Source organism: Oncorhynchus keta, chromosome 4, assembly GCF_023373465.1.
Source record: "Oncorhynchus keta strain PuntledgeMale-10-30-2019 chromosome 4, Oket_V2, whole genome shotgun sequence".
NCBI lineage: Eukaryota > Metazoa > Chordata > Actinopteri > Salmoniformes > Salmonidae > Oncorhynchus > Oncorhynchus keta.
This window is the reverse complement of record NC_068424.1, coordinates 61953150-61971428: the sequence shown is the minus strand read 5'-3', so window position 1 is coordinate 61971428 and position 18279 is coordinate 61953150. Positions and strand designations below refer to the sequence as shown.

General features: G+C 44.9%; 1 protein-coding gene across 7 annotated transcripts in view; it reads right to left on the bottom strand.

Annotated features, from left to right (window-relative positions):
* The window catches only part of elf1 (E74-like ETS transcription factor 1), a 94248-nt gene that overhangs the window by 51657 nt on the left and 24312 nt on the right, over window positions 1-18279 (bottom strand). For 3 of the 7 annotated variants that reach the window (XM_035767423.2, XM_052512375.1, XM_052512353.1), the window contains exon 1: window positions 17255-17534. The exons of 1 other annotated variant lie outside the window; for it this stretch is intronic. The gene's annotated coding sequence lies outside the window, so the exon portion shown is untranslated. 3 more of the 7 variants (XM_052512364.1, XM_052512342.1, XM_052512331.1) reach the window with 3 other exon arrangements.

The window sequence follows — 18279 nt, the reverse complement described above, 5'->3', positions numbered from 1 at the left end:
ATCTCCAATCTGGTTCATGCACACTGAGGTGAAATTATTAGCTATTAACAGGATCCAGTTGTGAACTAACATGATTGCAAAATGTGGGTGTAGACGGATGACTCTGTTGTTGAAGAATCTTTACACTTGTCCTTGGTCCAAGAATTAGTTCCCTGCTTCTCGAGACACGTCAAAAGAAAGTTTGAGGTTTATGTATGAAGTTAATTGTATATCTAATGGTTTTGACATATGTCATGTGAGCCTGGGTGGTTTTTAGCCGGTTAAGTCTCTCTCTGGGCTTTTAGGACCTTATGTGTTTGGGTGACACAATGGGTTGAAATGGAAAAGACAGAGACAATGAAAGTATGCATCTCTCTGCCTCAGCTCAGCTGCCTCTTACTGTGCATTGACAATTCTCCTCTCTCAGAAATATTTGAATTGCTTTGTTTTGAAGACTCTCCCGTTGTTTTGGCTGCTGTGAGGTAACACTTTGGTACATGACTAGACTGGAATAGCAAAAACCACTTTCAGCTCCATCCAGCATCCCAAAGTTGCACAGAAACCTCCCTCTATCTCCTAAGCAACAGCTGCCTAAACGCTAACATAGTACCCCTTTAAGTCAAAATGAAGTGGAAACTACTGCTAAGACATGGCCCTGTGAAGCTAATTCCAAGTCCAATGGCCCTCAGATGGACTTTTTTTAAACTCTGCTCCATGGTAGCAGATGTGTGATTGTGAAATACCACCGCCTCCGCCAACTCTCTGTCTCTCTCACACACACACACACACAAACAAACGCCCACCCCTGATCTGTTTACATTCATACCAATACCGACATGTCACAGCACAGGTCGGCAGGAGGATACAAAAAAAAATATATATATATATATACCAGCAGCACCATGCTTCACAGTACACACACCCACCATTCTTCACAGTACACACACCCACCATGCTTCACAGTGCACACACCCACCATTCTTCACAGTACACACACCCACCATTCTTCACAGTACACACACCCACCATGCTTCACAGTACACACACCCACCATGATTCACAGTACACACACCCACGATGCTTCACAGTACACACACCCACCATGCTTCACAGTTCACACACACACCATGCTTCACAGTTCACACACCCACTGATTTCTATTTTGTTTTGCTTCACAGTTCACATACCCACCATGCTTCACAGTTCACACACACACACCATGCTTCACAGTTCACACACACACCATGCTTCACAGTTCACACACACACCATGCTTCACAGTTCACACACCCACCATGCTTCACAGTTCACACACCCAACATGCTTCACAGTTCACACACACACCATGCTTCACAGTTCACACACCCACCATGCTTCACAGTGCGCACACCCACCATGCTTCACAGTGCGCACACCCACCATGCTTCACAGTTCACACACACACCATGCTTCACAGTGCGCACACCCACCATGCTTCACAGTTCACACACCCACCATGCTTCACAGTTCACACACCCACCATGCTTCACAGTTCACACACCCACCATGCTTCACAGTGCGCACACCCACCATGCTTCACAGTTCACACACCCACCATGATTCACAGTTCACACACCCACCATGCTTCACAGTTCACACACCCACCATGCTTCACAGTGCGCACACCCACCATGCTTCACAGTTCACACACCCACCATGCTTCACAGTTCACACACCCACCATGCTTCACAGTGCGCACACCCACCATGCTTCACAGTTCACACACCCACCATGCTTCACAGTTCACACACCCACCATGCTTGCAGCAACAACCTTGAATGAAAACAAAGTTGACCGTGAGATTCCTGCTTTTTCACCTCACCAGACGATCAGACCACGGCACCTTGAAACTTTGCTTTGCATATTCCAACAGATAATACTTCAGACATGCCCGTTTGCAAGGCTTACCCTAAGAACCATGGTTCCATAGGCAGCTGTTGTAAAAATGAGGAGGAAAATGCAGTCAAGATACTTTTGTTTCTCCAGTAGTTGCTTGAGGCAGAAATTATAGCATACCAAGTCTGTACTGAGATAGTGTCCTCAAATCGTTTAGCACTATCAGAACACTGAGGCTTTGGCTCCTTCTGGGGGTGGGGGCCTGGCTGCTCAGAGCGGTACATACCAAAACAGGTTTGGACACAAGCAGGCTGGTGTGTCCACCCATCGGCAGGCATGCTGCAAGTCAGCAACACACACAGTCAGCATGCCTAAAGAAAGAGGAGCTTAACTCTGCTTCTTTGGCCTCAATCTTCTCGCCGGCTTTGGGGTCAAATGCTATAAAAAAGCTACTTGTCTTTGTGTGTCTTTGGGTGCTTTTTTGCATGCATCCAGAGGCATTGAAACTAAGAACAGGGGGAAACTGAAGTGAGCACATGTCCTATGTCCCCTTAATTTGATACATTTTTAGGAGAAAATACACAAGATTTCTTGTATTTATTTGAAACATAATCAATTCAAAAGACATTGTATTTGATCTTCAGTGCCCCTTCAAACAAATCACTTGCATTCATCTATAGTACTGCTCATGAGGTACTAAAATGTTGTGCATAATTCCTGTGGGTGAGTAACTTCAGTTAGAAATCACACAAATAAGTGGTGGAATTACTATTTGCAGCTTTAGCAGAGATTTAAAGATTAAGACTAAGAGTGAGCTGTCGGTAAACAGCTAAACAACCAGCAAATCAGCTCTTACATTCTGATACCCTCTAAAACCTTGACAGCCAGGACCACTCTCACCCAAGACAACTGAGAGAACACCACCTCTTCTTAATGAGTTTATTTGACTCCAGACAATGAAATGCCAGGTTACCAGAGTATTAGATATCTAATCTTAGAGCCTGTAAAAGTGTGTGTGTCAAGTCAACCCCAGTCTCAATATGAGAAGTTTGTAAGAGTGAGTCATTCCTCCATGATGTCAAGCAGACACATCCCAGAGGGACATGGGGGGGGGAAATCAGTGGTGGAAAGAGTACCATTCCTAAAGGTAAAAGTAAAAGTCACCCAGTAAAATACTACTTGAGTAAAAGTCTAAAAGTATTTGGTTTAAAATATACTTAAGTATCAAAAGTAAATGTAATTTATCAAATATACTTAAGTATCAAAGGTAGATGTAAAAGTATAAACTATTTAAAATTCCTTATATTATACAAAGCAGACAGCGCCAATTTCATGTTTTTAAAATTGATAGATAGCCAGGAGCACACTCCAACACTCAGACATTATTTACAAAAGATGCATTTGTGTTTAGTGAGTCTGCCAGACCATAGGCGGTAGGGATGACCACGTGTTCTCTTGATAAGTGTGTGAATTTCACAAATTTCTGGTCCTGCTAAGCACTGAAAATGTAACAATTACCTTTGGTTGTCAGGGAAACTGTATGGAGTTAAATGTACAATATTGTCTATAGGAATGTAGTGAGGTAAAAGTAAAAGTTGTCAAAAATATAAATAGTAAAGTACAGATACCCCCCAAAAACGACTGAAGTAGTACTAAAGTATTTTTACTTTAGTACTTTACATCACCGGAAAAAAATATTTAGTTACTAAACTAACCAGCCCCCCAAAAATTCCCTCCGCATTCATTCATCTGTGGCGTTTGGTATGGTATTGCATGCCTGAGATGTTACAGTAGTAGTAGAGAGTAGTCTCTGCACTTGGCCTTTCCTTGTCGTCTTTGTCACATCATGTTGTCAGAACTGAAGGATGTTGTGGGAAGGGTTAAGAGAAGGAAAGAGCTCTAGGACAATGTTGCTTGAAGGCGAGCCACTGTCATTGTATAGGTTATGATTAAGCTTTTCATCCTTGAAAGACTTTCACATAAAACATGTTACGAAATCACCACTTATGATGTCAAATTTGTTCACATTATGCATTCAGTGACATCAGGAGCAGTCAAAGGCTGAATCCCAAATCACACCCTTCCCACGCCGCCGCCATATGCACAAGTGTCCCAAAACTGAGGGAGTGAAAATGATCAAGGGTGTACGTGCTAATTAGGCCCTCCAATAACCATATTGACAAAGCAAGCAAGAATGCAGGCTCCAGATCGAAGTGCTATCGCAACACACACCCCGACATGTTTGGAGTTTGCACAATTTCCTACAAAATAATTGAGATACGTGCCTAATTATATGACACGTGTGTTTGTGTCTTATTTAGAGACTTGACACATAAAACAAACAGAATACGTCTCAAATTAAACGTTTAACAGTTACTGAGGTAAAACGACAGGCGATTTGAATTTCATTCTCGTTTAACTATTTAAAACGGGAACATGAATTGCATCATTCAAGTCAGGAGTGTGACTCGAAGTTGATGGGTTTTACTGATCCCTTCGCTACTCTGGAAGTCACACTCTGAGTTTCATCAGCAACACATAACAACTGAGGGCCCACCGAGCGAGGGGGTAGTTTGGGATTCACCGATTCTGCTCAAAATCATAGAATAGACATCAAATTGCTGTGGTTTTTCATGTTCTATTAATTCAATTCCACATTTGACCATTTTGTCATTTGGTTTTCACTGCAGTGTATTGTATTGTGTGAGGTTGGGTGTAGGTGGGAGAGAGGGGGCCGAGCCAGTACAGGTCAATATTTGTGAAGCAGCGCCGGCCAGACTTTATAAAGCAGGTCGTTTGTTTATGATAGCAGAGGGGAAGGTGCAGCATTGATGCAGGAGATGAGGAGGACAATAAACCACATGTCCATAGAGACAGACAAGCATTGTTGTATAAGAGGGGTTGAATGGTGACCTGTTGTTATTCAACCATAGAAGGTGAAAGTAATGTAGTAGGCCTACTTTAAAGCTGAGTGATCATGTATATGATACTAGGTGGAAAACATATTACACTATACGCACACAACATACATGTGGGGTCTAACAAACAAGGTAGCCTTCACTACTTTGAATAAAGGGAACAGACAACCATCTCTGGGTGCCTGTGACTTCTCCTGATGAGAATCACAATGCAAAAATGCATAGGTAAACAAGGAGTGGCTGTTGCTTAGGAACGAGCAGAGGGAGAAGGTTTGTAGAGCAGGCTCTGTGAGAAGAGAGAGAGGGGGGGGGGGTTGTGTGTCACTGGCAGGGGTTGTGTGTTTGAGAAGACACAGACTGCATCCCAAGCCTGACAAACACACACACACACACACACAATGACAGTGCAGTGAATGAGTCTTTCAGTCACACAACCCTCAAAGACCTACTCTACGTGAGGAACTAAGCAGAGTGGGTAGGGAATAAATTATGAACTGAAGTGTACACACTACTTCCAAGCATCAATTAACTGGCATGAATTTTTAAACCGAATATTTCTGAGAGTGGAGGTTAATGATGTAAATGATGTCATCGTTCACAGTGACGGGAGCTCAGACACTCAATTTAACAATTTGAAGCCGTCAATAGAACATACGATGCCTTCGGAAAGTATTCAGACCCCTTAACTTTTTCCACATTTTGTTAGGTTACAGCCTTATTCAGCCCCCCCATCAATCTGCACACAATACCACATAATGACAAAGCAAAAACAGGATTTTAGAAATGTTTGCTAATAAAAAAAAATCAAATGAAGGAAATATCACATTCAGACCCTTCACTTTGTCGAAGCACCTTTGGCAGCGATTACAGCCTCAGGTCTTCTTGGGTATGATGCTACAAGTTTGGCACAGGGTATGACGCTACAAGCTACAAGTTTGGCACGGGGTATGACGCTACAAGCTACAAGCTTGGCACAGTGTTGCTGCACAGCTATTTTCATGTCTCTCCAGAGGTGTTCGATCGGGTTCAAGTCCAAGCTCTGGCTGGTCAACTCAAGGACATTCAGAGCCATGTCCCGAAGCCACTCATGCGTTGTCTTGGCTGTGATTAGGGTTGTTGTCCTGCTTGAAGGTGAACTTTCGACCCAGTCTGAGGTCCTGAGTGCTCTGGAGCAGGTTTTCATCAAGGATCTCTCTGTACTTTGCTTCATTCATCTTTGCCTCGATCCTGACAAGTCTCCCAGTCCCTGCCGCTGAAGAACATCCCCACCGCATGATGCTGCCTCCACCATGCTTCACCATAGGGATGGTGCCAGGTTTCCTCCAGAAGTGATGCTTGGCATTCAGGCCAAAGAGTTCAATCTTGGTTTCATCAGACCAGAGAATCTTGTTTCTCATGGTCTGAGAGTCCTTTAGGTGTCTTTTGGAAAACACCAAGTGGGTTGTCATGTGCCTGATTGGTGGAATGCTGCAGAGATGGCTGCCCTTCCGGAAGGTTCTCCCATCTCTACAGAGGAACTCTAAAGCTCTGTCAGGGTGACCATCGGGTTATTGGTCACCTCCCTGACCAAGGCCCTTCTCCCCCGATTTCTCAGTTTGGCTGGGCGGCCAGCTCTAGGAAAAGTCTTGGTGTTTCCACACTTCTTCCATTTAAGAATGATGAAGGCCACTGTGTTCTTAGGGAACTTCAATGCTGCAGAAATCATTTAGTACCCTTCCCCAGATCTGTCCTGTCCTGAGCTCTATGGAGAATTCCTTTGACCTCATCATTTGGTTTTTGCTCTGGCATGCACTGTCAACTGTGGGACCTTATATAGACAGGTGTGCCTTTCCAAATCATGTCCAATCAATTGAATTTACCACAGGTGGACTCCAATCAAGTTGTAGAAACATCTCAAGGATGATCAATGGAAACAGGATGCACCTGAGCTCAATTTCAAGTCTCATAGTGTCTGAATACTTATGTAAATAAGGTATTTATTTGCTAAAAAGATATACAAAAATGTTTTCACTTTGTCATTATGGGGTATTGTGGGTAGATGAGTTTGTTTTATTTAATCCATTTTAGAAAAAGGCTGCAACGTAACAAAATGTGTAAAAAGTCAATACAGTCTGAATACTTTCCGAAGGCTATGTAACTAAGGAACAGCACCTGAGAGAGCAGGTAGTGATCAAGGTCAAACAGAACAAAGCCACTCTAAGTTTCGACCCATGTGGAAGTTGATTGCCAATTTGCCAAGGGAAAAATAATTATCACATTGGTTTTGAAGTGACGCTCAAAAACTTGACGGATTTCACTTTCACCGAGCGTCTAAGGCTGAGTTTACACAGGCAGCCCAATTCTGAGCTCTTTTTCCACTAATTGGTCTTTTGACCAATCAGATCAGCTCCTTTGCCAATAATTTGGCAATAAGATCCTTTGCCAATATAATCAGTAATGGCCGGCCTGTGCAAACGCAGCCTAAGTGAATCTAACCCAATTTGTCATCCAAATAGTCCAGAATGCTTAAATAAACTCAATAAAACATGCATACTGTTGAAAACACACATGGCAATCCCAATGCACGTTATTTAAGGAATAACAATAAGTGTGCATGTACTAACCTGTCCTAGATACAGTTAAACCACGTATTGGTAAGGTGACAGACATTATGGGTACTGTAGTACATCATGCTCCAAACCACAGACAACATTCACTCCCTGTCATCCTCCCTCTCCTCTCAGATCAGTCTGTATCGATTCCGACTGATCTCTGCTGCATTACTGTATAAGTGTTCCTGCTTTGGGAGAGCTTAATGCCTGGAAACTCACACTCATCCCCTGGAAGCCATTCCCAGCCAGCCTCTGATGCAATTTTCTGACTGCATTAACATTGAGCTTTGATATGGCCAGGGCAGCGTGGATCATTTTAGGAGCAGTTCTAGCTTCTCTTCTCAGACAGAAATATGAGCAGGCTTCTTAGGTCATCATATTATTTTTAGCCATGTTTTCTATGTCAATGTTGGGTACAGTGGGAGTTCCTAAATGAATTAACAGCATTGTGAGTACATACTTATCAACATATTTTCCACTGTTACATTCTATAGAACTATCAAGGTAAAAAAAAACATCTGTGCCATCCTTGGCTGCAACCTTTAGGACCCACGTTTTGTTAGTTATCAACCTGGCCATTACAGACCAATCTGCATGCAGGAAATAGCTTCATTTCATGGTGGTACCATGTTTTCTCACAACATCAGTCCAACAGCCACCCTGTGTCTCTTACTTCACACTGTTCTCATGCTCTTCACAACAGTCAAATTATTTTGAACTAGGCTTTGAATTTGATAGAAGTTCTGAGGGTGTCTCTTTGGTGTGAAATAAAAGTGCTGAAAACATGTTGGCATACTATTTAAAAAGAAGATGGAGAACAAGCTAAAGGACACCAAATACCAGAGTTTTTCCACAGGTACAGTCGACTAGTGCCAGCTAACACTACCTAGCAAAATATATAAATACAAATATTGCGATACGTAACTGTACCGATCCCCCCCTTAACACTTTATTTGGATAGTCTGAAGAGCATCAACAGATGGACAATCAGTAACATATCAACAAACTATCTATTAATCCTAACCCTAGCTCTAACCCTTATTCTAAACCTTACCCTAACTGTCACCTTAGCAAGCAGTTGCTTATCGACAGATAGTCAACACTGTATCGAAATACAGTGTTGGGGGGAGGGGGGGGGCATGGTCAGTTATGGAAGACATGGGCAGTTATGGAAGACATGGGCAGTTATGGAAGGCATGGTCAGTTATGGAAGGCATGGGCAGTTATGGAAGACATGGGCAGTTATGGAAGGCATGGGCAGTTATGGAAGGCATGGGCAGTTATGGAAGGCATGGGCAGTTATGGAAGGCATGGGCAGTTATGGAAGACATGGGCAGTTATGGAAGGCAGTTATGGAAGGCATGGGCAGTTATGGAAGGCATGGGCAGTTATGGAAGACATGGGCAGTTATGGAAGGCATGGGCAGTTATGGAAGGCATGGGCAGTTATGGAAGGCATGGGCAGTTATGGAAGGCATGGGCAGTTATGGAAGGCATGGGCAGTTATGGAAGGCATGGGCAGTTATGGAAGGCATGGGCAGTTATGGAAGACATGGGCAGTTATGGAAGGCATGGGCAGTTATGGAAGGCATGGGCAGTTATGGAAGGCATGGGCAGTTATGGAAGACATGGGCAGTTATGGAAGGCATGGGCAGTTATGGAAGGCATGGGCAGTTATGGAAGGCATGGGCAGTTATGGAAGGCATGGGCAGTTATGGAAGGCATGGGCAGTTATGGAAGGCATGGGCAGTTATGGAAGACATGGGCAGTTATGGAAGGCATGGGCAGTTATGGAAGGCATGGGCAGTTATGGAAGGCATGGGCAGTTATGGAAGACATGGGCAGTTATGGAAGGCATGGGCAGTTATGGAAGGCATGGGCAGTTATGGAAGGCATTGGCAGTTATGGAAGGCATGGGCAGTTATGGAAGGCATGGGCAGTTATGGAAGACATTATGGGACAGTTATGGAAGGCATGGGCAGTTATGGAAGGCATGGGCAGTTATGGAAGATGGGCAGTTATGGAAGCAGGAAGCATGTTATGGAAGGCATGGGCAGTTATGGAAGACATGGGCAGTTATGGAAGGCATGGGAAGTTATGGAAGGCATGGGCAGTTATGGAAGGCATGGGCAGTTATGGAAGGCATGGGAAGTTATGGAAGGCATGGGCAGTTATGGAAGGCATGGGCAGTTATGGAAGGCATGGGCAGTTATGGAAGGCATGGGCAGTTATGGAAGGCATGGGCAGTTATGGAAGGCATGGGCAGTTATGGAAGGCATGGGCAGTTATGGAAGGCATGGGCAGTTATGGAAGGAATGGGCAGTTATGGAAGGCATGGGCAGTTATGGAAGACATGGGCAGTTATGGAAGGCATGGGCAGTTATGGAAGGCATGGGCAGTTATGGAAGGCATGGGCAGTTATGGAAGGCATGGGCAGTTATGGAAGACATGGGCAGTTATGGAAGGCATGGGCAGTTATGGAAGGCATGGGCAGTTATGGAAGGCATGGGCAGTTATGGAAGACATGGGCAGTTATGGAAGACAGTTATGGAAGGCATGGGCAGTTATGGAAGGCATGGGCAGTTATGGAAGACATGGGCAGTTATGGAAGGCATGGGCAGTTATGGAAGGCATGGGCAGTTATGGAAGGCATGGGCAGTTATGGAAGGCATGGGCAGTTATGGAAGGCATGGGCAGTTATGGAAGGCATGGGCAGTTATGGAAGGCATGGGCAGTTATGGAAGACATGGGCAGTTATGGAAGGCATGGGCAGTTATGGAAGATGGGCAGTTATGGAAGGCATGGGCAGTTATGGAAGGCATGGAAGGCATTATGGAAGGCATGGGCAGTTATGGAAGGCATGGGCAGTTATGGAAGGCATGGGCAGTTATGGAAGGCATGGGCAGTTATGGAAGGCATGGGCAGTTATGGAGGACATGGGCAGTTATGGAAGGCATGGGCAGTTATGGAAGGCATGGGCAGTTATGGAGGACATGGGCAGTTATGGAAGGCATGGGCAGTTGTGGAAGGCATGGGCAGTTATGGAAGGCATGGGCAGTTATGGAAGACATGGGCAGTTTTTTCGGATGACGGACAAGGCTTTGAGCTTATCTTTGTAACTGTGGGCCCTTGCATGTGTCTGACTGAGGACTCAGAGCATAGCAGACACAGGAGAAGTCTGTGTTCCTGGAGTCATGGAAGGCTTAAAAAGGCAGGGCCCAGTTTTCCACACCACTGAATGCACATGTCTGGCAGACATATCAGTGTGGATGACGGATCACCACCTCAAGCTGAACCTCGGCAAGACGGAGCTGCTCTTCCTCCCGGGGAAGGACTGCCCGTTCCATGATCTCGCCATCACGGTTGACAACTCCATTGTGTCCTCCTCCCAGAGCGCTAAGAACCTTGGCGTGATCCTGGACAACACCCTGTCGTTCTCAACTAACATCAAGGCGGTGGCCCGTTCCTGTAGGTTCATGCTCTACAACATCCGCAGAGTACGACCCTGCCTCACACAGGAAGCGGCGCAGGTCCTAATCCAGGCACTTGTCATCTCCCGTCTGGATTACTGCAACTCGCTGTTGGCTGGGCTACCTGCCTGTGCCATTAAACCCCTACAACTCATCCAGAACGCCGCAGCCCGTCTGGTGTTCAACCTTCCCAAGTTCTATCACGTCACCCCGCTCCTCCGCTCTCTCCACTGGCTTCCAGTTGAAGCTCGCATCCGCTACAAGACCATGGTGCTTGCCTACGGAGCTGTGAGGGGAACGGCACCTCAGTACCTCCAGGCTCTGATCAGGCCCTACACCCAAACAAGGGCACTGCGTTCATCCACCTCTGGCCTGCTCGCCTCCCTACCACTGAGGAAGTACAGTTCCCGCTCAGCCCAGTCAAAACTGTTCGCTGCTCTGGCTCCCCAATGGTGGAACACACTCCCTCACGACGCCAGGACAGCGGAGTCAATCACCACCTTCCGGAGACACCTGAAACCCCACCTCTTTAAGGAATACCTAGGATAGGATAAAGTAATCCTTCTCACCCCCCCCCCCTTAAAAGATTTAGATGCACTATTGTAAAGTGGCTGTTCCACTGGATGTCATAAGGTGAATGCACCAATTTGTAAGTCGCTCTGGATAAGAGCGTCTGCTAAATGACTTAAATGTAAATGTAAATGTAATGCAGAGGCCCGCCCCACTCCCGACCAGCCATAGACACCAATGCAGCTGTGGCGTCTGGGAGCCAAACCTCCGAAAACCACATGAAAAATATGAAAATGTTGTCCTGGTGCCTAAGTTAGAATGGCTGATATTAAATGATAGCGATACTACATAGGGAGAAGAAGAAGAAGTTGGATTAAAATGACTGGATGATGGTCAGACATTTGAAGGTGGTAGTATTGGGCTTGATGTGTCCTGCAGTTTAAGCAGTATAATGTATTTTTGAGGCATGTTACCTCATGAACGGTGGGACCGGACCAACGCAGCTGGAAACATGATGCTGTATATGCATGTGCAGAGGCCACAGAACTATACTGTCCTCTTTGGAGATGTCAGTTGGTGGAAATGTCAATATTCCACCTACCATCTCTTCACTAAACAAGAAAAGCCATGTCGTCTGTATGAGTAAGCCATCAATTACTGAACCTATACATTTCAGAAAAACAATCCGTCTCTTGCCGCCCACATACATGTGATGTTTCCATGATAGATATCATAGCAAGACAGATAGCAAGAGGCGCTACTGAATCATTGAGGTTTTAATGGGAAGTGGGTTACGGTTGATCTGTAAAGACAAGCAACATACACCTGCAGTATCCTGCTGACTCACTTCACCAGATGTCCTTTCTAAGAAAGAATCCTAATATTGACTGACTATTTTTCAAGATGATGGATCCCGTTGAAATTCCATGGTATATCAGTAACTAGCCTTGCTGTGACTCCTATTACCCAAGGCACCCTGTTGCTGTATATGTACATAGCTACTCAATTACTTCGTCCCCTGCACATCGATTCGGTACTGGTACTCCCTGTATATAGCCATGTTATTACCTCATACCTCTGCACATCGACTCGGTACTGGTACTCCCTGTATATAGCCATGTTATTACCTCATACCTCTGCACATCGACTCGGTACTGGTACTCCCTGTATATAGCCATGTTATTACCTCATACCTCTGCACATCGACTCGGTACTGGTACTCCCTGTATATAGCCATGTTATTTTTTACTCGTTATTGTTATTCATTATTCACTGTGTATTTATTCCTTGTGTCACTATTTCCAAATGATTTGTTTAATCTTTACCTCTGCATTTCACTGTTAGTCTACACCTGTTGTTTACGAAGCATGTGACAAATACAATTTTATATGATATTTGATTGACACTACCAACCCTACTCACAGAGTTGGAAAGATTCCGCCCCCTCGGCTCACAGTCCTGATGTTGAATAACCGGGAACGTTATCAATAGGAAGGTGTGATCTGATCTTCACCACAAACGACTCTCTCTTCCCCCGGAAAATGACTTATTTTATTACCACAAGCTGCCTGGGGGGCATGGTGGTGAGAGTCGGGCACAGCTGCCCACTCCACAAGGCTAGTGCTGGAAGGAAGGAGGGAGGGATAGGGGGGAGGTAATAGAGCTGGCTAATGATCCAGTGAGGCTGAGGACAAAGAGACTTAGAGAGATAGACGGGAGCGTGTCCCCCAAACATGATTAAGATGTGTGGTCACATGGTCTTGGTCTCCCTGGTTCACAAACCAAACCAGCCTGAGAGACTGACTAGCTTGATTCTTTGTAAGTCACTTGAAATAAGGATGATAATCATGCAGATATTAAAAAGATTTGCCGGTACATTTGTATACTTTTTAGCCAGTATTTCTGAAAGTAGCACTCACGAGCCAAAAGTGGTCCCCGAAAATAGCTTACTACATCGCAATATGTACACATAGGTGCACCACGTCATTGCTTTCTCTCTTTTTTCTGTGTCCACTGAGCCGTTATGCCCGGATAACGCTGGGCAGGCCTCTTGCTAACGGTCACTCAAATGTGAGGGGCTGAAGCTCATTGGCTAAAACTTGAATTGCTAGGGGGCTAGCCCGCGTGGGGGGAAATTTAGGGAAAATGGCATGGCAAAGCTACTGGAAAATTGGCTAATTGAAGTAAGACAGTCATTCTGCTCATAGATTATGCATGTATGAACTACACATTGACACATCCAGCCCAAAGTTGAAAGTTTTAAAAATACTTTCTCAGTCACCAAAGTACCAGTGCATGTCTTTAACAGTGACTTGAATCCAAACACTGAATGGCCTGTGCAAGTTAAAATACTTAGTAATGTGGAGCTGAATGTTAACCAGATGGAACTGATCAGAGACATACAGTACCAGTCACACCTACTCATTCCAGGGTTTTTCTTTATTTTTACTATTTTCTACATTGTATAATCAGAATGAATACATCAAAACTATGAAATAACACATATGGAATAATGTAGTAACCAAAAGAGTGTTAAACAAAACAAAATATATTTTATATTTGAGTTTCTTCAAAGTAGCTACCCTTTGCCTTGATGACAACTTTGCACAGTTCCATTTTGAGCTTTAGAGATAGCTCACATAGAGCAGTGACCTAACAAGATCACATCAGCATCGTCATCTCCTTTCTCAGGTTTTCTGATTCTGGTGTGAGCAAAAATCTTGCCCTATGTTTCTGCTTCCAGTATTGAGACACCCAGCTTGTATTTCTGGTTCCCCCTGTACCTCAGAACAATGGTTTGCAAGTCTCAACTTGTTTGTGTGAGTCTCAGACAGTTGCAACATTGGGAGAGCTGTGCTTTACTCAATGGAAATGGAGAGACAAGTATGGAAACGCAATGCAAATCCACCTCTGGATCAACACAAAGGACCCTCAGCTAGGCAACACAGCGCACTAGATCTTTTAAATGTGACCAATGTCCACCATTTTGTTATTTTTTTTAATGTTACCTTTATTTAACTAGGCAAGTGAGTTAAGAACAAATTCTTATTTACAATGAGGGCCTACCCCGGCCAAACCCAGACGATGCTGGGACTCCCAATCATGTCCAGATGAGATATAGCCTGGATTTGAACCAGGGACTGTAGTGACACCTCTTAAACTAAGATGCAGTGCCTTAGACCGCTGCACCACTCGGGATCCCTGCACTTTTAGAATGAACAGTCAAACACATAGTTACTGTATACCATTTTCTCCATCAACATGAAGGCTATTGATATTGAATGGGTCCATGTATGTCTCCATCAGTCTCTGGCTAGCTTGAGCCTGCAGCCTCCCCCACAATAAAGGAGGGGCAGAGTTTCAAACCAGAGGTGTAGAATTCAGATCACCTCGAGCACATTGTGACTTGTTACAGCCAATTTTTCCATCACTCAGGCCTCAGATGTGTGTGAAAGCCCCTAACAACAAAAGAAAGAAGGGACCACAACCCAACCCAGAATTACCCACCCAAACAGGTTCCTGTCACTGCCGTTACCTGAGATCATGTCACCCGTTACCAGAGGTCACCTGAGACACATGCCGTGTAAAAAAAAAACTGGAAACTCGGGAAAATCTCTGACTTCCGACTTCAGTGGGTTCAATACAACTGGGAACTCTGGAAAAAAACGAGCACCGACTGGGAAAAATCATTTGGAACGGTCATCCAACTCAGAATTCCAAGTCGGGAACTCAGGCATCTTTCTAGAGCTCTGACCGAAGATTACTGACGTCATGATTTTACCACCCCCTCGAGTTCCCAGTTGTTTTGAAAGCACCATCTATATGAGAACTTTTTTTTGTTAACACGACTGACAAGCCAGCAGGCCACAGGATCTGCTTATTTACCCATCAACTGCGAAACAGCTTGAACAAACTGCCGCCCTCTGTCATTCAATGTCAACTACAGGCTGGATTGTGAAGGGAGAAAATGTGAGCCAGAACAGACCCAACCCTGTACTGTTCCATATGAGGGCATGGTGGCAAGCCTGGGCTGATTAAATCCACCCCTACTCCTCTTCCTCAGCCAGGCCAAATGATCTAATTACAGGCTAAGACTTGTTGACTCTGTATTGTGTGAGGAGCCAACCTGATACTACTGCTGCCCTCCCTCCGTTCCTCCCTCTCTTCACCTCTCTGCCACTCCCTCCCTTGTGACAGAAACTAGGCCCCTCTCTACAGCCACTCAATAGGTCAACAATGGGAGTGTTGTGTTTCTCTCACTTCATGGCCAAACCTCAGGTACTGTGCCTCATTTACAAGCCAAATCAAGAGGCCAGGGTGGGCACAAAGCATGATTACAAAGTTAGCTCAGATGCAAACTGGGAATAGTTATGGGGTACAACTTAGCAATTCACCAATGTTAAAACCGGATTATTGACTCATGATATTAAAAGTGTTTAAAGCATTGGTTGAATGCAACATTTTCCAGGTGTAGGCCCTGCTGACCTAAAACAGTGACCTCATAACTAACAACCACAGAGGGCTGATTTGATACAGTATCACTAGGTTTACGAGACAGAGTGTAAGCTTCTCCAATGATATGTGAGAAGATCCTTGAGGCAACATTGAGTGAAATTGCTTGATTTTGGGTCTTTCGAGGTCTGATGGATCTATACAACAAAAACTATGGGGTCACTTTGTTTTGAGTGTTTTCAGATTTTTAACTGCCAACCTCAATAAAGTTTGTCAGTGCAGAGCATGTTTCTGGTGAAACAGGAACCATGATTTTATCTCTGCTGCAACTTTTAGCAACAGAAACCTACCACAACTAGGCACGCCAAAGGTAACTCTAACAAAAACCATTCATGTGAGAATAGCATGTTGAGATGTGAACTGCTTAGGAGATAATGGTAGCACAACACCAGTTTGTTTGTCATCCACTATGAGTCGCAACGAATACCTGCTGATCCTCCTCTGCCTTACAGGAAGATCAACATTCATGCAGGGCTCCGGTGGCCTGATCAGTTCCTGATAAGCAAGCCTGAAATCAAACAGAACCTTACCTGAACATGCAACAGGGTGTGGGGAGAAGCACATTCTAGAATCTAGATGCTATTTAATTAATTACTTATTGTTTTAGAGGTAGGCTAGCGCCAGGCCAAAGCAGAATTAGCAAAAATGTATAACCTTTTCAGATTTATGGCCTATGGTCTACTGAGAGTTCCCATGAAAGAGAATTACAAGTATTTCTACACCATGACCAAATGTAAACGCTCACGTGGGCTTGGTCAGGGGGCTTGGTCTCGTGGTCAGGGGGGTTGGTCAGGGGGCTTGGTCTCAGGGTCAGGGGGGCTAGATCAGGGGGCTTGGTCTCCGGGTCAGTGGGGTTGGTCTCGGGGTCAGGGGACTTGGTCTCGGGGTCAGGGGGCTTGGTCTCGAGGTCAGGGGGCTTGGTCTCGGGGTCAGGGGGCTTGGTTACAGTTCCCTCCCTTGCTAAAGCACGCCATATATGGCAATGACTCTTAAGCAAAACAACAACGATGACAAGTGACAATGATAAACTAACTAGCAATTAGTTTCAGCCAATGAGCTTCAGCCCCTCGCCAGAGAGAGAGAGATGACGTTGTGCACATATCACGTAGTACACCATTTTCTTGGAGCACTTTTGGCTCATGGGAGATACTTTCAGAACTACTGGCTATAAAGTATACAAAAGTACTGGAGAATATCTTTAATTGTATCAACATGAACTTTTTTGTTTCTCGATTTATATTTGTGCAAGTTGTACTTCTGCTTTTCTCGTGACACATTCGCAAATATAGAAAACAAATGAGGAACACATACAATGTTAAATACATGACCCATATAAACAACTCTATTTGGTTTGAACCAACTATTCACCCATAAAGAAACAAAAATACTGCAGTCACTAACCTCAAAGACACAGGGCTTATGTGTCGGACTCCATGTTAACAGTGGAACAAGTGACAGATCTGAATGACTTAAAAACACAGGGGGAAACCGAGACAACTGCAATGAAAGAAAAATAATCCAAGTAAGGGTGTGCCTCCAGAGAGCAGCGGGACCCAGCGCGGTACAGGAGGTCTGGAACACTGACCTGCCCTCTACCTCTCCCACTCACAGCGATAAAACTAAACTGAAAAGGAGAAGAAGAGAAAGCGAGGCAATGGCTGCTGTTGAAAATGTAAAAAAAAAAAAAAAAAGGAGAAGTGTAGTGAAGCAACTTGCCCTGGCTCTCCCTGTGAGTCACACAGCAGGACATCCATTGGTGGGGGAGTCCTCAGGCAGTGTGGCTGCACCTGGCCAATCACGAACCAGGGTGGGCCCTGTATGCAAATCCTTTCAGGTGAGTCGCGGCAGGTGTTGGGGATTGGCTGTGGGTCAGACGTGGGGAGGGGAGAGCGGGACGTATCAACCAGCAGGCCACACCTTGAGCAATGTGAAAGACAACAGACTGGTTTCTTCTGCGGAGGAGTGCTGGGAAAGGAGTTGGGTGCTGTAAATGCATAGTTCAGTTTACCATTGGTTGAGGACACTTGGACTTTGACCGAGCACTATAGAGCAGTCTCATCTTGGTGGTTAAAATCAGTAAATGGAAGACCTGAGAAACACTGGGTTGTAAAAATGTGTCAGAAGAATACAGGGACATTTTCATCATTAAGTGTTCATTAGAGGGTTGTGAGGTGTGAGGTCATTTAGGTAAAGCAAATGAGACAGTCAGAGGTAAATCCAGAGGAGTGGCTCTTGAGCCAATAGAGGCCCCATAAAACCAGCTTTATATGTGACTTCAGTGGGAGGTACCAGAATAGTGGGCTATAAAGACAAAGCAGTCTCACATTACCTTGACATCAAAGGCAGGCTACTGGTCTTAGCTAATGCCTCAGCACAGGTGTTTCTATAGACCCCCCTCCTCCCCCTAAACCCCACCTGGATGATAT